This window comes from Phalangium opilio, unplaced genomic scaffold (genome assembly GCF_054372755.1).
Source record: "Phalangium opilio isolate 3A_F unplaced genomic scaffold, DU_Popi_V2 ptg000031l_1, whole genome shotgun sequence".
NCBI lineage: Eukaryota > Metazoa > Arthropoda > Arachnida > Opiliones > Phalangiidae > Phalangium > Phalangium opilio.
Genome location: NW_028324158.1, coordinates 11,163,965 through 11,186,644, shown reverse-complemented (window position 1 = coordinate 11,186,644; position 22,680 = coordinate 11,163,965). Strand labels below are relative to the sequence as shown.

Here is a 22,680-nt window from a genome sequence, read left to right as displayed (position 1 = left end):
AGACACAGGCTAAAAGAATACCAATAATTAGTAACTAAAAAGGGTATCATAATTAGTTAATTAGTCAAAGTTAAATTGTTCAATGTTAATAATTAGTAGTTAGTGAAATAAACATGACTCTTAAGGTATGGCACTTGACGATTCCAAAAGACTTAGTAGTAGTAGAAAATGTTAGCGGTTAATAGATACAATCTGGGGTTTTCGGTTCAGTTCAGTTATAACTGAAAACTGAACTGATCAGTTCGGTTTCCTGGCTGAACCGAACTGATAATTTCAGTTCAGTTTCAGTTCTTGAAAATCTTAACTGAAAAGTTTCAGTTCAGTTTCAGTTTTAGTCCAAAACCGATTTGAACCGAACTGTGGGAAACCTTAGTTTCGGGTATTGCGTGTAGGACGCGGTCATTTAGTTGGCAGGGCTGGCGGTAATACCCTGTCGAGTTGAGCTCACTCGTTCTCAATTGTCCCGCCTTAATGGAACGGAAAGAAGTCGTTGCTAAAGCTGCTTGCTAGATCGTTCGGCAACTCGACTATACCCGCGGCCCCGTATTCCCGCTTTTCCCTTATATCTTTTATATACACCAGTACATTTTAGCCTTCAGCGCGCTACCTACACGTTACGGGGCTTACGTTTCGATTTTGCAAAGACCTGATGGGGACGGTTCATACAGGTGGCCATGGTTTAATTCAAATGATTAAAACATGGTTGGGTCGAAACCTTGGATTTCTCCAGGTTACGTCCAAAGGAGGAGTCTTGATTAGTTCAAGACCTAAGCTGTCCTAAGAACAGGTTGTGATTGGTTCCAAGGCCTTTAGTTTCTTCGAGGACATGTTATAATTGGGTCCAGGACTTAGATGTCTCAAGGACATGTTAGTTATTAATTGGTTCCAGGACTTAGATGTCTCAAGGACATGTTAGTTATTAATTGGTTCCAGGACTTTATAAGGACATGTTATAATTGGTTTCTTGACTTTAGATGTCTCAGGACAGGTTGTGTTTGTTTAGAGGACCTTAATGGTTGTCAATGAGGAATTGTGATTGTATCATGTACTTCCAATATGTTCTGATGGTATAATAAAAAAGTACCTTATAAATATAAAGGGTGGCTATGATAAAGCTAACAAAGTTTTACTCTTTTTTAGTCTCCATTTTGTCAGATTGATTGAGTTAAATTTAGAATTTAATTAGGGGTGAAATTTATAAAAGCCCAAATGGGATTATTAAAAAAATGTTATCTTTGATAGTATACATTTTATTGTAAATAAAACTTATTTAAAATAAACTTTAATGTTTTCTAATTATACCATGTTCCCAAGAAAGGGTAGCAATTTATACCTGTTGGAAGTAGAGGTTGTGATTGGTTGGATCCGATTTGGTAATCTTGAGTAAATTCTCAATATGATTAAAGTCCTCATCTTCCGAAGATTATGATTGGTCTTAGGGATGATTTTTCTCCTTATCTATTGAATGTACGCTGTTTCAACTTGGATTCTTGATTGGCTTACCACCCCGATGACGTTTACCTTACACCTGAAACGATCAAAACTTTTAAACATAAAACCATCAAAAGATATCGATTCTTCGCTTGACTAATAAAATGTTTAGGTACTAGTTCTTATCAAACCTCCCCATAAAGTTGGCCTCCCTAAAAATAATTTTCCCTTCCATTTCTTGGGGCTGATATGTGTTTTTTTTCCTTTGGGGGCTCGAGAGGTTTTAGCCCTAAGATAAACGGCTAACTAGGGATAGAGAGAAAGAGCGTATCTCTTTGTGGCTGTGTTTTCAAACCTTAATCCAGGCTATAAATGTCGAGTTGTGTCACTGAGAATCCCTCCCTTCTACAAGCGCCCCTTCTTTTGGGTGTCCACAGACTGGTGGCGCCCCAAACAGAACCCTTATCTATATATGTACGCCTTGGATGGTGCATGGTGGGTAGCCAAGGACTCTGTGCATTCTGTACCGGGAATGGAATTGAGGTATAGTTCGATTGAATGATACGGACGAGGCTTAACAATAGCAGGCTTGGGTTTTCAAGACCTGAAATGGAATAGAGTCCCTGGTCAACGCCAGCCAAATGGTCAAGGCGAGCTAAGTAATAATGCTCAATTTTGAACCAAAGCTTTGTGTTGATCCATCTCCACTATATCTTCTTTGAAACGTATCATGAACACTCGTTGATTGTCCCTTATGGATTTTGGGGATGACTGGTATCGTGGCATAGCCAAGGCCCATTTCTACGAATGTTTCAACGTTGTAAATTCTCTACGCACGAATTGACAGGGATTCTACGCCGCGACGTATTTGCTGGTAGGGATAATCCATTTCCAGTCTCTTGATAAGCCGTTAACGTATAGGCGGGAGGCGAAAGATTTATCCAAAACTGCATCTTAACTCTCTCTTAGCTTTCCCTTTCGCGCACTCGCGGTGTTAAACCTAATCGTATTTTATTTCACCGAGTCGTACCAGTTTCTAAATCCCAAAATGTATTTTGATTATGTTTCGTTTGAAGTTCAGAGATCATTTTGCATATTTTTCGCCAACATTTTGATGCTTTCAGCCACTGAAAATTCTACAAGTATTGTTGAATTCAGGGATATATTGAGTTTAATGATGTTTTCAACGTGAATATTGATTGCCTTCAACTATAAATAACCAAGGAAGCAGTTTGAAATGGATTTAAAATTTAACGAAAAGTGGAGAGAGAGAACTCGAAGCTTTAAAACACAACTAAAACCTTCATGATTGAGGTGGAAAGGAAAATTTCCGCGTGTGATAAATAGGAAAAATTTACAAATCCCCTTTTCCAGTCTAATAATCCAAAATGAGAGCGAGGCTCTTCCATTAGCCAGGAAGATTCTATACCCATCTTCAAATTGTCTTCCCCTTTGCGCTGCGCTGTGCAAAAGCGACGGGCCAAGTGGTGAGCTTCAAAATTTGTTTCCTAGGCCGAACAATAATAATCCATGCAGAAATCCGCGCCTATAATTCCCTAGCGTCTATTTCAACGGAGCCTAGAAATTTCCCCTTCATCTCTCTCTACAGTCTAAACGAGGCCAAATTATATATTGGCCTGTTTGCGATGAGTTGAGAAGCTCGCGAGAAAGAGGGAGGGGGGACCCTTAAAAGGGGCAGGGGACAGGGCAGAGAGGGCATTTGCCCCACTTCTCCTTATTAACAAACGAGCTCGGAAAGACGTCAGTCGACGTATCTGCCAGGATGGGTTTCGGTTCGGGATAAATGCCCCCGCCGTATATATAGCTTCTAGGATTATAGCATCCTCATCTTGAGCTTCCCCATTTATTCCCGGTCAACCAACCATCTATTGTATACTATGGAGTCTGTAGACCTAATAATAGGCCTGAGTGAACATTATTCCCGAGTATAAAGCCTATTTAATCGAGTCGATTCATCGCGAACCTTTTTTCGGATGAACTGATCAAAGTCATCCTGTATAAGGAATTAGTTTTTTCCCATTTAATTTGCATCTGCATCGGTTGTTTTGAAAATACCCCCGATCCAATTCGATGGGTTTTATTTGTAGTGATTGTTTGTTTACGTTTTCAATCGAATTGTTTGCCATGTCAATTGAATTGTTTACCATTTCAACAAGGGCAGCTTCGCGTATTATCAGTTCTGTAATTACACTCTAATCATTAAGAGTTTATTCTAATTATAGAACGTTTTATGGGTTAATTGGGAGTTTTAGCGATTATCCCCATTCCCTAGAGCATACTTGCAGGGACGAAAGATTTAAAAATTTAAAACTTTTCCTGATGTATATTTTTATACATATATAAAGGCTTGTAGGAGTCGGTTCGTGAACTAGTCAAAAGTTTTATTTTGTTTGGCGTTAGGTTAGAGGAAGAGGGCGTACTGATTTGGAAGGCAAGTACTTAATCCTCTTAACGCCCGGGGTCCCTAGAAAAAAAGGGCCAACTTTTGGAAGAACAACTTGTCACTCGTTACGATCGGATTAACGCTACCAAAAGTCGCCGCGCCAAAACGTTACAGCTTATACATTTTTTAAATTTTTTATTTTATTTTATTTTTTTTTTTTTTTTTAAATCCGTCGAGCTACTTTGCAACTTGCTCGAAAACGAACTGCGAGGTATTGAAAATGGTGGGAAGCCAGGCAAAAATATATACTGTGTGTGTGGAACATTTTTCATTCGACAAATCCGAATTCGAAATAATCTATGGCGTTAAAACCTTTTGACTGATATATAATTTTTTTATCTGTCTTTTTTTTTTTGGCCGTTCATAAGAGCGGGTTACATTTTTTCCCTCATTAACAACGATTATGGAACAAATCCCCAAAAACTCCCGATAAAAAAATTTGTATTGTAATTACCATATTATTATAATTTTAATAATGGTCACTTCCTCAATTGGTGGGACTTAATTTATTCTTCGTTGGGGAGTTTGAGAAACGTGGAAATTATCTTATTTCTAGATTGGGAACTGACCGTTTTAGCAAACTATGGTTAATTTCATTTGCAGTTTTCCATTGAAATTTTTCCATTAAGTTAGTTTATTGGATAGTTTCGGTAAAAGTGCATTACCCATAGTAGAGGGTTCATACAAACCTGACTGGATAACCAAGAGAACCCGGAAATGTCAGGGAATTAAATTATTGACTTAAAATTCATGAAAAACACAGGGAGACCAATAATTTTTAGTAAAATTCAGGGAAATTTGCAAGGTTTGGGTAAGGTACTCCAACTAAAAACTACTAGTTATTACAACCCCCCTCCAATAAAAACTGCATCTATAAATACATGGGAAAAACCTGGAAATGTCAGGGAAAAGTTGAATGAACCCTGATTTCGTCTAAGTCTTCACAATTAGATATAGTAACCAATACGAAACATTGTCCCACGATTAATGGATTGCAATTCGTGTAGAAAATGATGACGCGAGTACATTTATCCTTGGATGCTGGTTCAATCGCGTGGGTGCGTGCGGCGGTTCACCTTTTCTATATCTCTTCGATATAACCTCATTTTTATTCAGTCGTGACACCTCAATTATAACACCCTCTCAGAAAACGTCTCCATTTTTTTTCACTCATCTTGATGATTGAAAATTGGGTGGTGTTCTTCCCAACACTTCGACCGACCCATAGCTACCGTATCATCAAATTATATCAAAGAAAAAAGGGACCTCTCGGAAATCGAAAAAAAAGATATGGGTTAGAAAGAACTGTCAAACGGTCGCTACCGAAAATCGTCCAAGCGTGAAAGAGCGAGGGTTGTTCCTCGCAGAACATACCCTTGACTGTTTCAGCAACGGACCAAGAAGTCCAGAACCTTTAATAACGAGCTGCTTATAGTCGGCACCCGATATCCACCAAGATCCCATTATCTGGCAACTCCTCGTAACTCTTTTTGTCAATTTCCTTCCTAACGCGTTGGATGATGGGAAAAATGGCCCCTGGATGGACCCCCTACACCATTACGTCGAGCTCTATGTACCTTCTTAGACCTTTTTTTCTGGTATAGTTTTTTGCTTGCTGCAAAAAAAAAGGGAAAAAATGAAATTGACTATATATACATGTATATATCCCAGGGGAGGCGATCATGCGAGGACATACATATAGTTTGAGAATGACAGAATGTAACGGCCTTACCAATAGCTTTTCTGTCATTCGCCTGCCTATATATGGCGAGAATTGTTATTCAAGAATTTGTCTGAAAAATGTTTAGATTATTTAACTAGAATAATTATTTCGCGATAATTACTTCCGCCCACTCGCGTTAATTGAAACAAACTCGTGGCTATTCCAAATCAACGAAATTCACCTGCAACACGCTGCCTACCAGGCAAGCTGGACTTGGGCCCTTGAGGTATCTGCCTTATGTCACTTGAATTAAGTTTCCCCGACAAATTTTACTCTTTACCTATGCAGAGTATAAAATTTAGTTATACAACGGTCACCGTTTTGATTTATGGTACCTATATCCTCTTTGCCACCTCTTTCCTCCAATGATGCTAAGGTACATCTTGGAGCATGGCATCGTCATTAAGAGAGCACCGCTCCGTTCGTTCGTCTTACGGATTACACACCTCTGGCCTGGCCTCGTCTTAGTACGGTTGTGTAGTCTTCGTTCAAAAGCCTTACCATTAGAGTTAGTCTCGATACAGAGTTACCTAACCCTTGGTTCGTTGTTTCGAAAGGAAAGGGTTGTGAGTTCTCTCTCTCCCTCTCCCGCCTTTCCACATCTGTTCTTCTTCCCAATGTGGCACTTTCTAATTTCGGCGGACGTTAATTTCCATTAGAAATTAGCCTTTAAGGTTGACGTTTACCAATCGCCACATAACGGTCCTTATAGTCAACTTATTTGGGACGTATTTAGTACAGCATTTATTGATCAGGGTTGCCATGTACCGTCAGCAAGGAGAACTTGGAATAGTTAGGGAATTTGAAAATGGACCCTTAAAGGTCAGAGAAAGGTCAGGGAATTTTAAGAATTTCAAACGAAATCGGAGTAGTATAGTTGGTTTAAGTAGCTAAATATCTGTGGTTCAACCAACAAGCCATGATTAACGTTTTTAACTCTGTTTTAGCGAGATCGTGTTTGACCAGACACCGAAATCAATGTTTTGCATTAAATACTCATATTTAGAACAATAACAATTGGGACTAAAAACGTCAGGGAAAATGGTAGAAAAAGGTCAGGGGGGAAATCATGGAAATCTCAGAGAATCTGAATCTGAAAATTTCGTGGCAACCCTGTTGAATTATTAAGCAGATATGTAAAACAAATAGAACAACATACATTTAAAAATGCGAACCACCACCACTATCATCATCATTAGTTGATTATAATCAGACACAATGTGTCTTAGACAGAGGTATATCGACAGGCAGGTGTTGTTAGACAGACACTTCCATCGCCGACCTGTATGTCCAAAGAAAGCTAGCCCCCGGGTCTTTTTTTTAAACTTTGGTACAACCTGTCAGTAAAGACGGGACCCTCCGCGTGCGAATTGGGGCTCATGCGACCGAGCGCCTCGGCTTTTTGAGTTGAAGGAAGAAAGAAGATATACGAGAAGAAGCCGCTCTATTCCATGTAGTTACATACTGATTTTTATCGGCTTGCTCTACAAGAGCATCAATCTGCATTTGGACAGGTAAAAAAATCCGACGAGCTGGGTTTCCTATATATATATACCCATGCCATACACCGCCCCGAGCTAACTCTGAGGCCCGACCCGACTCTAGAAGAACTGTAAGAGTAGATGAAGTTGTTGATGTCCTCGTGTATTCGTTTACGGAATTTAAATTGAGGTATACTGTTCATGCTAGAATGGACTGTGGTATAACCATCTCATTATCAACTGTGTTAAAGAAGCGTCATGGCTTTTTTTATATCAACTTGCTCAAGAACAAGTTACCATTGACAGAGGTCATACTCCCTGGCTGACAATATTTACGACGAATTGCCTTTTATTTCCTTTTTATACATTTATTTAAAGAATTTCGCTCTGGAATTTTTCAACCTACGATCACATAATATCAATCAAATTCCTTCCACTATCTTAACTCTATTCATAAAGCACAGTTTTCACTGTAGGTATTTTGATAGAAAGAGGTATGGGTATTTATTGGTCTTAAAGGATGGCCCCTGCCCCTGGGTTGGTTAACGATGTGTCTCCGACGAGAACTTTTCTTAAAGTGCAGAGTTCATCGTCACTCTTAACAGAATCCCATATCGTCCCACGTCCATGGAAATATAACATACCCCTTTGGGTTGATTTAGTTTTAACAAACTTTATACTACCTATAAGATCTTGGTTCAATCTTAAGTTGTTTATGGCATAATTTTTATCTTGAAAACTAGTTTGAAGGGTATTTTTTGCGAGCTGTTTTGGCGCTGACTTGTAACTCGCGTAATTTATAATGTCATCTTCGCGACCACCGAGTCTACTTCTTGTACTCGTGGTTCCAGGGAAGGTTTACTAAAGTTTACCTTTCACGGATTTTCTAAATCAATTGATAGGCGAAAATATAGTATTTTTAGCATTGTAGTCCGATGATGATGTAATAAGGGTTATATGTGCTAATTGACCATTTAGAAACAACCTTTTAATTGCTGCAAAACTAAGACCATCCATGGTTTGAGGAAATCTAATTCTAATTTTGTAATTGTAAGAAAGAATTTAAAAAATTCTTTAAACTGTCTTAACTTTTTCCCCAATAGTATTTAAAACTTGATTTACCGTTTTAACCACGATATAAAAACAGCTATGTAGGAGGGTATAAAATGTTTCAAATGGCCATTTTAATTTTATAACCTCCCGCGGTGTATGTATGACTTGATTTAAAGCCATTCGTAACATTCTTATTGCGACTTTGACCGACTGACCAAGAAATCTTACCATATAGAGCTTTGCATTCATGTCGTGCTGAATCGAGACAAGCTATAAGCTCTAAAACAGTCACGTAAGACCATTATCTATCAGATTTCATCGTGTATTCTTTTGATATAACACCAAAACTCGACACATTTAGTCGAGGAAAAATTTTATTTCCTCCGCTGGCTTCCCACTGCAAATTCGAATCTAGAAGAATTAAATCTTTTGATCCAAACGATAAATTGTAGAATCGTAAAACTGTCAATGATTTTTGCGTTGCCACCCTTGTATAAAACAAAATACTTTTGATAACCTCTAGGAGGTCCTGGCTTTTCAAATTAACGAGGAATTTCTTGCAGGTATATCCTAAAACAAAAAGATTCTCCGCAGATTTTTATATTAAATCAAACGATTAAGCCTTGGCTGCATTTGGCAACGAGGCACGTGAATTATACTAAGGATAGGCATTGGGTTTTAGGGCAAACTGAACTAAGGAGAGATTTTTGTTAAGCCTAAAAATACTCGCCCAACATAAATATATTTGTAGCTGTATGTTGCAAAATTGAAACAATCTTGTGTGGGTTAGATTCTCGAAGAGTTTTATGGATTTTTATAGTCAAGAATTTTAAGACTTGAACATATCAATAAGGGGTGGTAGTCATACGTCAATTTCTTAACGATTGTAACAAATTTGCGCAATGATTTGAAGAAGATTTAGGTCCATGCTAAATTTTTTGGACACTGTTGTTGACATCATTCTCTGGAGTACTTACAGTGTTGCTAAGCCTAATCTCAAAATTGGAATAAGACTATAGCGAAAATTCATATATGAAACACGCGCCTGTCAGATATCTTTCATTTTTGACTTCGTGGTTTTTTTTTTGTTTTTTTTTTTTTTTTGCCTACGTTGAGATTTGTTAAAACCGCGCTGTGTGGTCGCGAAACAAGCGTTAAGATATGTATTTATTCAGATTGGACGGTTCCAATATCGCCCCAAGATAGGAAAGAGTACAGCTGAAATCGAAACCAGTTGGGTGCAGCGTGATGCGTGTTCGTTTCTACAACGTCTTTGACACCTTATCAACTCCTGTCTCTTGTTTTTTGACACCCCGACGTCGCTGATATAACAATCCTTATAAACCATCCCCTGTTTCTATGTTACCAAGTCGAAGGACATTTTATTGGGTCCAATTCTTTACGTCGAAGACTCGCTTAAAATGGAGAGGGTTTCATAGGGGTCAACTGACATCTTATCTGACCACGTTTTACGCTTTGTATAAAGTTGTTGCCATGAGAAGGACAGTTCGCTATTTAAGTTGAAGACTTGGTCAAAATTTAGGGGGTTGTTTCGTAGGGGTCAACGGTGTCAAACACTGTCCATTTTATCTATGCCAAATTTTACACGATTATACTGCTTTGTATCAAGTTATACGTGACGCCTCGGCAGTCTCGTTCTGTAGGACTTTTGGGAATTGCAAACTGTATACTGAGAGAGAGAGAAACATAATTAGCATTTGAATAAAACTATCGGTGTCCGGGAATATAAGATAACGACTCTCCACGGACACGCAGAACCGGGGATTCAAAACGAAGAGAAAGGTGGCCTGCCCCCGTGACGTCATTGAATACGCTTTAACGGCCGAAATGCGATTTCTAATCGCTCTACTGGCCCGTAATTGAGAGACCTTGGTCCTAGGAGCGAGCTTTAACGTTCATAGAGGCATAGAGACCCCTTGACAAGGCTTAGGGCTTTGATCAACGCCCCCTGCTACGTAAATTTGGATATATTTAATCCCGTGGGAAATCGTTAAAACGTAATGTATTTCCCTGTATTCCTTTAGATTTAAACTTTCACGTTTTCGCCTTGCCTATAATGCGTGTACAGTATAAGGAATGTAATTAAGTTTAATCGATGAGCTGTTTTTAGGTAAACTTAAAACTTTTAAAGTTGTGGTTTCTGTTCACCACTCGGTTCTGCAATAGAAACGTGTTCCCGTTGCAGTTGGTGAACATGGTTACAGGCTGCAGATGGCAATGTATTGAAGGGATAACAATGTGCTATTGCAAAACTTGTACGAATTGCTTCGTTTTTATGGACGTAAGGTTTTAGTGATGTTCATGTCGTATAATTTTGAAGATTATCATTTATTTGGCTTATATGACATCGCTGACTATACGTTGTCTTGTGACAAAACAGAGAAACCTGGATTACTTCAATTTATTTGCTTCTGAAGCGCTTAAAACTTAGGGACAGCTTTGAAGCCCAGTGAATCTTTCGGTTAGGACTATTGAACATATAGGGTACGTACGTTGTCCTCGATGCTAGTCGACAAAGATGGTTCGGTTACGACGCTACAAGTATCGAAGTATATGGAGCTCAGCTCATTCGGATCGGGGTCACATAGTTCGGAGTTAACTTGTCGAAATCAGCGGATAGAGCAAGGGAAAGGAGGTAGGGTGTGCGGGTGGGCGAGCGCGGGTTGATGGTTTTCTTGTCTTCTTGCCCTTTTGGATAGTTTAGGGATTTGTCTTGTCGTTGTCGGCCGTCCTTCTGTCTCCGGCTTTTCCTTTTGGGGTTATCGATAACTTCGCTTCGCTAAGCCTTTGCGGAATGGATAATAGCTCCGCCCCCTTTCTAATTGGGTTGTCGCCCTATACGCTCCCAATTGGGATTGTGGTTCCTACCAACAAAAGGAGGAAGGTGCGTGGACATGGGCGAGAGGAAATTGGGGTTCGCTCATTTTGTGTTCTTTGTCTAATTATGGGATTTGGTAGACCTAATAATGAACTATAATATTTATTAAAGTATATTACATAAATTAATTAAGGTATTACTTACAATTAAGTCGAACATTTTCTAGATCATATGCTCTAATTTTCAAAGTTGGATGGGGTTTTGAGAATTAGGCTTAGACGATATGATAACGGCATCGCTGATAATTTAAAATATATTTTTACTTACTAATTCCGGGTACTTTTATGAATTCCTCCCAGTAAAAATAGCATCATGACCCCTTGCAACTTTTGTAATCTTTTCTCAGAGTCATTATCCGTTCAGTGCATGGGAGCAATCTTGTTTATCTTATCAATGTACTTTAGCTCTCTTAGAGAAAGAAGAGAGAGAGAAAGAAACAAAAACACAACAAATCCCCTTACTTTCTTCTGGCTGTCTATAATCTGGAAGGCTAGCAAAATGAGTAGTGCATTATCTCTCTTCTTCCACCATTTGCCCCGGAATTCTTTTTATCCTTTTTCCTTCCAGTCTCCTCCCTTCATCCCATCTCATTCTTTCATTCCCCTTTTTCTTCTGTCGTTCTTTTTCGGAGGATGGAGAGAAAGAAGAAAAGAGTGGATGACTTCATCTTCTCTTCTTTCCTCGTGCCGCGCAGCATCTTCCACATCTTCCCACCGTCGCCCGAGATGCTCTTTTAACGTCCCTCTAATTATTGTCAAGAGAGTCTTTTCGGATAGCTAGCTTTTCTAGCAGTAGATACATCCTTCTCATCTTCCAGCCTCCTAGAGTCCTATCGCTTTCTCTCTCCCCATCAGCGACCACCGTCATCGTTTTTTCCTTGTTTTTTTTTTCTTCCCCCCCCCCATCTTCCAAAAGAATAGAGATCCCTTTTCCGCTCTTGCTCTTCCTTTTTATCCTCATCAAGCTGCGTGCCTACTCTTTTTCATTTCGTGGCGGTGTGGCAGAGAGAAAGTTTCATCATTTCCAACTCTTTCTTTATCCGACGGTATAGGGTCCCGTTCGGATTAGAGAATTTCTCCGCACCTCAAAAAGGGTCTTAACAAGGTTGAGGTACACTTTGGAGAAGATAATTTGTAAAAATTCTATTATGGGAACGCGTATACATTCGAGTTAAAGGATAGCGACGGTGGTTATTAGTTCTCTTTCTTTCTCTCCCAGCTTTTTCTATTTTTTTCTTTTTTCTTTTCTTTTCTACAGAGAAGTCGTTAAGAAAATGTGTAATGTTTCTTTTTGAACTAATGTGCGTGAATCTGTTTAATTCTCTCATGAATTGGTCGCTTCTGTGATGCACTTTTTCTGCTTAGCGAACTTCAGAACCCACATTTTCTCTCTACTTGGTTGAATAGACTATTCCATTAATTCCAAAAGAGAAGCAAACACTAAAGGGGCGTAGTTATCGCCTTGGGTTATTTCCCTCGCGCCAAGAACCGTCGCTAGAGGTAGTGCGAGTCGGCTTTGCCTCATGGCCGCCTGTGTGTTGATTTCCCTGCAAGTATTTAATAAAACGGTGTTTAACTCTATGCATTTTTTATGAAATGCTGATGAAGCGTTAGTCAAACTCTAGCAGACGATGGAAGCTCACATATTCATGAGATAATTAATTCAATCTTTGCCTATACAGTCCTTGAAATAGGGGTGGCAGAAAATGGGGCGTAGTTTAACAACAAAAAATAGTGGAGACAATGCAAAGACTCCTTGGAGAAACGTGGATGAACCAAAACTATACATCCTTTCTTTCGTTTTGACAGTTTTGGGGACTAATTATAAACTTAACGGGCCTGCAGTCGACTCATCAACAATGGCTAGCTATACTTCAACTATAACTCCCCTCTCCTCCGTTCATTGTTTTTCTTCTGTTACCCCTTTCTTGTCACTATTCGTTGCTTTACAAGTGAAGTGAATTATTTTAGGTTCTAGAAACCTGAGGGGAATAAGGGATGCTGGCTTTTCTTTTTGGAAATTAAATTTTGCTAGCTTAGGGATGAAAGTAATTTTTTTTCTTCTCCATCCACTGCAGGGTTTTCTTTTTCTAATTAAACTAAGAGTGTTTTCGCGAAAGGAAAGCTGGGGGAAAAAGAAAGGTTAGGTACAGAATACGAGTGAATTAAGGAAAGTCATTTGTTATTTGAATGTCGTGGGTGGAGGTTTTTTCGATGTTGTTTTTTCTTTAATTTCCTTGATGAGAAAGCGATAAGTTGAAGTGATAAATTAATTTCATGGAATTTGAACAGGGAAGGTTAAAAGATGCGGAAATGAAAGTGTATAAACAGTCTTTGTACATTAAGAATCTAATGTCATACTTTAAAATCTTTCAAATTTTGATCTAGGCCTAAATAGCTAGGACATGGTCCGTTCAAATCCTCCCATTATTTCCACGTGATTGTCGAAATTAACACTCGAACGCGCATTGCGTGATAAATCCCCGTTTTACTCCGTGATTAATGCTTAAACCATTGATCGGGAATTGAGAGGTACTGAGGTAGACAAACGCGAGCTAGGACCAAAGTTATAACTTGGTATGGGGATGGAAATTGGTGGCTATATACAATATTAGAGCGTGGCGTTGAGCGCAAGAACGCTGCTGGTAGTATACGAGCAGGTGGTCCATCGCTACGCTCGACGGCCTTTTTTGGGGCGTCCCGACCCTCGACCCCTAGATGGTACCCTAGAACGTTACGAACACCCCCGCGTGTTAGTTTCGGAACACGGCTCGTTAATTTTCATCCCTTTTTTATAATCGCCATTCATTGTATATCCTACTCGACTCGGTCTCTTTCAACTCTTCGGAGGTCCGTTTTCAACTCCAGGACGCCCTAGTACTATGACCCCAAAGGTACGGTGAAATATACCCTAGATGTGACTAATTTTTAAGCATGGGCTGAAGTCAAGATGACCTGCTTCACCCATCCTTTAGTCAGAAATGCTCATAGCGTGAACATTCGCCCCCAATATTATACACCATTATTTCTACAAAAGGGGACCCATGGCATGTCCAAGGGTATCGTTGTAAGCCCCCTGTACCAGTTCATTAACGTTCTATCGCCACAAGTGCCCACCCCACAATATACGATGTTAGGATCCCTTCCCAGAAGAGGGCCAATTTTTCAACTTGGGGAGTCATGGGTTATATAGATTTAACAATGATACGTGATGGATAACTTGCAAAATTAGTCTTTGAAAATAACTATGTCGTCACAAAGTCAGATGACCGGATTTTAAAATCGAATACGTCCAAAAATATTTAGTTATTAACTAGCTAAACTTTTAGTTATAATTTATTAATTTTTTAAAAATTAAATATAATTTTTTTAAGTAAAATTGAATGCTTGTACAAAAATCAAGTACAATTGCTTATTTTTGGCAAAATTACCTTCATTTTAAACATAAAATAATAACCAAATTTCCCGCCCTCCAGAATAGTCAGTCTCAAGGGTTGGTTTTTAGCGCCCCCTATAGTCATAATTTTTCTTGAAATTGCCTCGTTTTTTGCGCCGGTAAAAAAAGGTGGTAGACCACTATGGGATGCGTTTATGCTAATTAATTTAACCCATTAATTTTTTATTTCCGATAAAATTGTTAGTGAATTATTAATTATAATGGTTTAATTAATAAGTAATGATAATATTTTTTGTGTATTTTCAGAAAAATATAGGCGTTCTGGACCATTTTAAAGAGTTGAATTTGCTAAGCCTTGGTCAGAAGTTTTACAATGCCGATTTGAAATTGAAGCATCGGTGATGAGTCAATAATTTCTTTTAAAACTACCCCATCATCCTTTACTACAGTAACAGGTAGGCTTAATTTAACTATTTAAATGTGTGTTTGAATGTGCTGTACCAGAATCCTTTAGCTATGACGTTACAGACTGCCTGTTATGGGGGTGTTTTTTTTTCTGCCAAATCAGTTTGGCGCCATATAGGAAGTTCTCCCCTGTCCCTTACCCTCGTGGACTCTTTATTTCTTCGGCCGGTTGCCCTCGAAGCCATTTAACTTTATGGGTTTATTGGTATCGCTCCCCTAACCAAAAAGATAGGCGCGGGAAACGAGAGGACTAAGAAGCGCAGCGCGAGGGTGGTTAAGTGAAACGCGCCCCAGTGGCCAGCCCTAGCTTCTATCTACGCCCATGGCTTATCTGACTTTTCTTTTGCCGATACTGGCCGTGAGCTGGATTGTGTTCCTCCTAGCTCGTCGTAGGCAACAGTCAATTACGCAACATCAAAGGTACTTAGCCGCGCGTGGCTTCTTCCCCGAGCTAACCTACCCGATAGTTTTTTTGGGGTCTGAATTCCAATGTGTGGTAACTGAGAAATACTGGTGTTTTTTTTTTGGGCATGGGCAACGTTAAAAGGTGGCTCGTGGGTGGTCATCTGGTCATGGTAGAGGAAGTTGAGAGCTTTGAAATGATACCACTCGCGTTGAAATAGGACCGGAAATAAGGAAGTTGTTTGGTCCATGATGGAAATGGCCCAAATTGAGGGTTATTTTCTTTATAGTTTTTGGGTGGATTCTTACGAAGTTAGTTTTAATTTAGGGTAGCCTAAGTTTTAAATCGCATTTAGTTTATTATTAGACCTAATTAAATTAATTTAAAATTAACATTTGTTTCTTCCAAGTCTTGTAAAATCTGATATAATTGTCCGATTTCGACTTAGTTGGTCTCATTTCAAAGCTTTAATTACCCCCTATCGTAATACGCGATCATTTTAACCCATAATTCATTGCGAAAGCTAGTAAATCCAATATTCCAAGTGATGCATTAGGTCGAAAACCAAATATTTCTTAAACTGGACTTGCGACTCATTTCCGCTTACATTCTTGTAGTATCCCTATCTCTCTCTCTCTCTCGAGTTCTCCTCCTTCTTAGGAGGGGTTCTCCTTTTTTTAAGCCTCGGCAGTTAATATCTCCCTCTAATACTATTCCATACCCTTCTTTTGCCTCTCTACTCGAATGGATGATGGAAAGTGATAGGTCGGTGTAAAATTTGACGAGACGCCATTTTGATTCGAGCTATACGTCGTATAAGCTCGCTCCAAAACCAAATATTGACTTTATGGCCTTTCTAGCTCATTTTCTTTCACCCATACCAATCTTTTCGCTTGATTTCTTTCTCTCGGTGCCCCTTGTGTACCTTCTATCATGAGTAGGTAGAAGTAGAGAGTGTACAGGTCCGTAGAATGTGTCCGTACAGTTTTTGTGTGACCTTTGACCCATATCATTATTTTGCAATATAAATTTTTTTTATACTGAGTTTTCAATTAAATTTAGAAAACTTAGGCCTATAATTTCCGTCGCAAAGTATCATGGGTATGCAACTAACACTCTATATTTAATCTACTTTTGATATACTTATCATTTTCATTTTTTACGGCTGATCTAGCGGGCCCTTTTAAGAATTTGAAATATTTTGTTTTTTTTTTGGTTTTTATACTTCATTACTTTGAGTTTTATAATAGGGGGTTTTATCTTGGAAAGCCCAAAACTTTATCTCTTACCAAGGATAGTTTTTAAAAGGATTTTTTATGATCGAAATGTTATATACGTTTTATTTTGGTATAATCAAAGAGAAACGGGCGCATTATGGGGGGGGGGAGACTAATATTGATAGCTTTTAATGTAATGGCGCTAAATTATGTTACTTTTTTTATTTGCACTTTAAAGAGACGGTAAAATGTTATAAAACTGAATTTTTTCAGGTGGTATAGTTATAGATTAACGTTGTTAAAACCTGCAATATGTCATATCCCGCAAAGTTTTAATTAGATTCTCTCTGTCGTATAGTATGTCTCAGATTTTGTCTGGTGATCATTAGCATAAATTTGACGTTAGGCTTAAGCTCTTTTCAATTGCTTTTACGAAGCTGGTTGCGAACTCGCGCAAAGCCCCGTTTGACATTTCCTCGCGCGGACATTGTAGGGATTTGTGTCTTGACAAGACCGCGAAAATGGTTGGTTTTAAAACCTGACTTCCCCCCGTTCCAAGGCTTAACGCTTTACCTTCGTGTTAAAAAAAAACAACTGCCAAGGCTTAACCGCTTTAAACTACTACTATTTTGCTGAAGGCTAATGAGATACGTATACCAACCAGCCAGCCTTGCGCCGGGGCAGTGCGTCAATCATTTTGGCGGGAAAAGAGATCGCGCCTCGTGCTTGTAGGGGAAGCTAACTCCCGAGTCCCAACTTCCTCTCTCTCTCTCTCACTCGCTCTTGCTTGCGTGCTTGCCTCTTGGGAGAAAAATCGAGCGCTTTTTCCTGATGCATAGAATGGGGAAGGAAAAACGTAACGAAGTAGTTTCCGGAAACTCCCGCTAGATGGAAGAAGGTTATAAGGAAGTTTGGAACTTGCACCTTTCTTTGAATGCTATAGGTTTTAGGAAGATGATTAATACAAATAGTTTATATGTGTTTGTAAACAACCGAGGGGCCATTCACAAGGCGAGATCGATTTACACGCCAAGGGATTACGCGTAATTTTTAATTGTAGCACAATTCTCAGATAAATGGTCGGGTAATGCATTTGATTAGGCGCTGCGCCTAGCTGGGGGGCCTTTTACAGCGCCCCCTCCCATGTCGTTCATCATTGTTCCAAGGGAATGTCGGAGTGATTAGCCCCACGATTTGTGCATCGTAATTCTCAAGACATTTTTCATTTAAAAAAATTCCCCCTATATTATTTATTTAATTCATTACATTATTTTTATTTATTTTGATCTTCGAACGAAATCACACCAAATGCGTGGGGTCCGGAATGATTAGGCGCTCATCAGGATGGGTTGGGTGTAGAAGGAAGACCCATCATGCCTTCCATCTCATATTATTAAAGTTTGCATGGAGACGGGGGAATTGGGCCCCATCTGGTTTAGGATGACTTTGGTTTCGTTTCAGTGAAGACGCGGGGTAGAGGGCCATCTGTATGGGGAAAATTGGGAGGGTGGCCGACATCCGAGCGCCCCCCCCCCCTTTCTCTCGCGTTTGATAAATTGTCATTTTGTGATGAGCCTAACTTTTAGATCGGTTACGGATCCCCCTGACAATTTTAACGCTGTTTAGTTAGTTTCCTTGGTTGTCGGAAATCATGTTTTATACTCGGAATCACCTTATTTTCATATGCTTACTACTTTTTGTTGTTTATGGTACTTCAATCCACAAAGGTTCATAAGTAAAACCATAAAGTGTACTTTACTGTAGCTTGCTCGGGACATGTGTAATACGAGAAACCCCCTTTTACCTCTCAGAGTAGTGTCGACCCCTCTCTGCACAGGGAATACACATGAATAGGCCACGTTTGGAGCGCCACCAGAGCACTATTTTCTATAAACCTTGACCTATAAAGCTTCTCTCTGATTGGTAGAGGTTGAGAGGAGTATCGTTTTGCTACTCATTTTACAAGAAGTCTACAGCTAACGTAGTATACTTTTTGAACTTTCTCCGTGGACTTTTGCTTACCTCCAATCAGTTTTTGATTGTTAATAGCTGTCTGCTAGACTGTTGTTACTCACAGACAGACTTTATTCCAACTATAATATCACCCTTCAATCAAAAATGAATTGAGGCGAGAAAATATAAATTTTAATTATAGTCCCCCCGAGTAGTGTAAAGAAAATGAGATCATATTTATAATTTTGATGCCAGGGTGGGCTCATTGTAGACGTACGTAGCTAGCTACGGAATCACGATTCGTGACGTCATGAAAGATTGAAAGACTTTTATCTTTTCGTGACGAGCATAAGGCATCCTTTCACGGTGGGCTTCGAACCACACACGCAAATTTACTAAGAATAAAAAAGAAATCTTTTTCTTCTCATGATTATGAAAAATTTGGCATAACTTATAAAAATTGAGTGGCGCCTGTAAACCTCTCATAATTTACCTTGTAATATATTTTTGCTTCGTATGTGCGATTGTATGAAAGCTCTTTTTGAGTTTGGAATTGTTTGCCGCAACAATTTTCTATCCATTTTATTCGTCTATGGAACCGTTTCTTTATTTATTTTTTTATTTCAAAAGGTATATTTATTATTAGGGGATAGAATTGCCCCGGGGCAACCCAGGCTAATCAGGCCTTGACAGTCGAAGAAAGATTTTTCAATTCCCCCTTACTTGTAATATAGTTACTTTTCTCGCACCATGTTACACTCTCTCGCAAGCTTGAAGATGTATTATTTATTATTATTTAAGAATGTATTCATGTTACTAAAGAATGTTTATACTGATTATTTAAGCACTTTTCAGACGATACAAATTTTGACTCATTTAAATATTTTGCGATATTTTGAGTCATAAACTTGAGTTGAGTAAACTATTTGGGTCGTGTTGGACTATTTGAATCACCAAATTAAAAATTAATAACTAACCAATTTTTGCTGGCTCAAATTTTTTGACCCATCTAATTGGAATGACTTAAAAGTTGTATGGTTTGAAAAGGGCTTGATAGATGGTTAAGTCCATCCTCGCCTACTTTTCTTTACAAGGGAAGGCTATGCCTCAATATTCTTAGTAACGTGAATGAATTATTTGTATTAACGTTTTAGTTTTATTTATTTATTTATTTATTTATTTGTTAAGAAAAATTGTCAAAAATATTAATTCTTTGGCACTAAATTAAACTTTTCTTTACAGATTTCTACAAAACAAATTCTACTTCTCGTTTTGAATTAAGCGTGGTTGTTATTTAAGTGGTGGAATTCACTTCACCAAGGTGCTAGGCAAGGCTACTATGTACAAATCGAACGAACTTTGACCTCTCTTTCTACTTTTGGGTGAGTGTTTAAAAACCTTTGAAACATTATTATTATTATTTTTTTTTCACATGGGAATAATCATTTCAATCGAAATGGTGCATTCTATTTTTGGTGTAAAAAAAAAGAAATTTCTACAGAATCGAAACATTTTTATTTATTTCCATTTGGCCCGGATGTACTTAATTTTTTTTTTAACTTAATTTTTTAAGTTCAAACGCTCTCGCTCGTCCCCAAAAAATTTGTTTTCTATAGTATATAGTGTAGTGGCCCGCCGTACCATCACCACAACCATAAATTGGTTGTTTTCAAGGCGCCAGTCTGGCCCCAAAAAGAAGTATGTTTATTTTCAGCACCGCGCATCACAATTTTTAAAATTATTTTTCCGCGAAAAATAAAAAAAAAAGAGTTTTAACAAGTTTTAAAAACTTTTTTTTTGGCGCGATTTCGTGATAAAATCTAAGCCAATTATCAGATTGGTGAAAGGTTAAAGTTCTGTTTCTATAGCAGAAACGGGGGGAGGCCGTTAAAAGTGTCTCTCAAGAAGGAGAAAAATTTTAATTTACGTTGGGAAAAATTGGCGCTGAAATAACGCCTTATGATGAAAAAACAAAATTTATAATTTAATTTTTTAAAGTTTTGACATTCAATATCTGGTTATTCCGGCAATGTTACGCGTTGTGAAATTATTTTAGCTACTGGCGACTTTTACACAGGGGGTTCTGTCGTTCCACTATAATTTTTAATGCCCTGTGTAGATATGAGTTTTAAGGGTTTTTGAACTGAACTCATCTGGAAGGATGGGTGTAGTTTAGCGCAATTGCATATTTACAAAAGTAGATCACAACCAGAATATTTGTAACTGCTTCCAACGAGGCGTTAGTTACAGTAGACGTAGGGCCAATTAAATGGCCTTTTAATATATTCCGTTTTCAATATTATCAAACAATCACACCATCTTTTGAAAATAGTTAATTGATAAATATGAATTCCACGAACGCTTCAAGTAATGTTTAGTTGTTTGCAAGAGTATTATGGGATACGTAGCGGTTAAATCTCGTAATGGAAGTATTGTTAAATTCGTTAAATTGGTTTTGCTCGCAAACATACTATGTCATCTTGCTCATCTTGTTCGTGATCAGCCCTTTCAAGATGAACAGGGAACCGGGGTGGAGGGCCAAGTGTTTTTTATTTTACCCCAAAATTTCGGCAGGATAATATTTCTATCTCTATGGGTGGTCGGGCTTGGAGAGTTTTAAAAGGGGTCCTCGGTTTTTAAACATTAACAAATCTACTACGTACTACTACCCCCTTAGATCAAATCGCACCCACTGCGTGTTGTAATTAAAACCTTTTTTATATATTCTTTTTGTTACTTTACTATATGAAGGCTTGACTTGTTGTTTTGAAAAGTTCCCGTTTTTATGGGGACGTTGAAATTTTACAATTACAAAGTCGTGGTATGCTCGGGTGTAGATAGACCGTTAAATTAATTTCGTACAGAGAAGCAAACATCACAGGGGCGGGGCGGTCGTGCACGTTCTTGGGTGCCAAGAAGTACCGCTAGAGGCAGTGCGAGTAGGCTAGCCTCCCTAAGCGTGTAGTGAACTCGGGTTCCCTCCGTTTGACGCAAGGAAATAACCCAAGATGGCCGCCTTCCCTTCTCCCGTGTGTTGGCTTCTCTGTAAGACCCAACCAACAAATAAACAAGTTGCGTTGGTCTCGCCTTCATCTAAGGGATAGGATCACGTGACTAACAAAGTTGACTGTAGTGCCATCTGTCGTTGAGCGACGAAAATAAACCTCTTCTTTTCTGATTGGATTAAAGTCTCACTCTTGGGGTAAAACAGGTTCTGCGCATGGCAAAATTAAGCCAATCAGGTTATCTCCCTTTCTCGCCTCAAAACCCAATCACATCTTACCGTTATGAAAATTTTGAAGATTTGTTGGTTGGGTCTATTTATGGAATAGTCCATTGGGTGTTGTACCGTGACAAATTTCAAATGGAAGTATAGACGCGTTGAGAATGTTACTGGAATTATAATTTTTATGTTTCTGCCCGTGTCTTTTGGCGTTAAAAGGGTTGATTATGTAAGCCCGGATAAATCAATGGATTACGGTTATTAAATAGTGTCGTTTAATTGCTTCTCGTGGCTATGTAGTCAAAATGGTCGCCTACGTATTTCTCAGGCTTTATGACTTGGTTTCAATTGCGGTTTTATTTTTTTAGCGTTTAAAAGGGGAGAGAACTATATGGTTTATGGAAATTGAATACCTTTGAAACATTTTTTTTTTAAATTATGCTTTAGAAATTTTTAAATAGTTGAACCTATCCCTTTTTTATTTTTTTAAGAATTTTAAAAAAATTCACGTTTCAAAAAATATAATTTAGAACGACGTGTTTTCCCTTAAATTTTTACCGACAATTAATCAATATATATATATAAAAGAAAATAACCGGACCAATTTCTGACAAATTAATTTTAATTCGATCTAAATTACTTAATTTTTAATCGCCTTAAAAAACCAGTTTAAACCAAACTTCTTCGTGATCGAGTCTGCGTTATGTGATATTTTTACCTCTCCGAGTGACGTATGTCACGGAGAGGTTCTAAATTCGACGTGTCTGTCTGTCTGTCTGTCTGTCTGTCTGTCTGTCTGTCTGTCTGTCTGTCTGTCTGTCTGTCTGTCCGTTGTTATACCCACGTGACCGCGTTCGCAGTTTGCAGATCGGAGCAAACGTGTATTCAATTTCCAGACCGCATTTACAGTCCCGGAAATTGTATTCCACTTACAGGCTATAACTCCATTGTCTGTCTAACAACTGTTCATTT

The 22,680-nt window shown here is 38.5% G+C and overlaps 1 protein-coding gene and 1 long non-coding RNA gene across 3 annotated transcripts in view; one reads left to right on the top strand and one right to left on the bottom strand.

Annotated features, from left to right (window-relative positions):
• The window catches only part of Gmd (GDP-mannose 4,6 dehydratase), a 202,612-nt gene that overhangs the window by 36,213 nt on the left and 143,719 nt on the right, over positions 1-22,680 (top strand). The window contains exons 3-4 of the mRNA XM_089870176.1: positions 14,754-14,902; positions 19,728-19,867. The gene's annotated coding sequence lies outside the window, so the exon portion shown is untranslated. The remainder of the gene's footprint in view (positions 1-14,753; positions 14,903-19,727; positions 19,868-22,680) is intronic.
• Positions 379-6,286, bottom strand: LOC149690611 (uncharacterized). 2 transcript variants are annotated; one of them, XR_016383767.1, is made up of 6 exons: positions 5,954-6,286; positions 5,800-5,898; positions 5,628-5,653; positions 5,270-5,510; positions 1,334-1,528; positions 379-1,008 (listed from the first exon to the last, which is right to left on the bottom strand). It is a non-coding gene; the product is annotated as an uncharacterized LOC149690611 (long non-coding RNA). The 2 variants fall into 2 exon arrangements; XR_016383766.1 differs by having other exon boundaries at positions 5,628-5,898.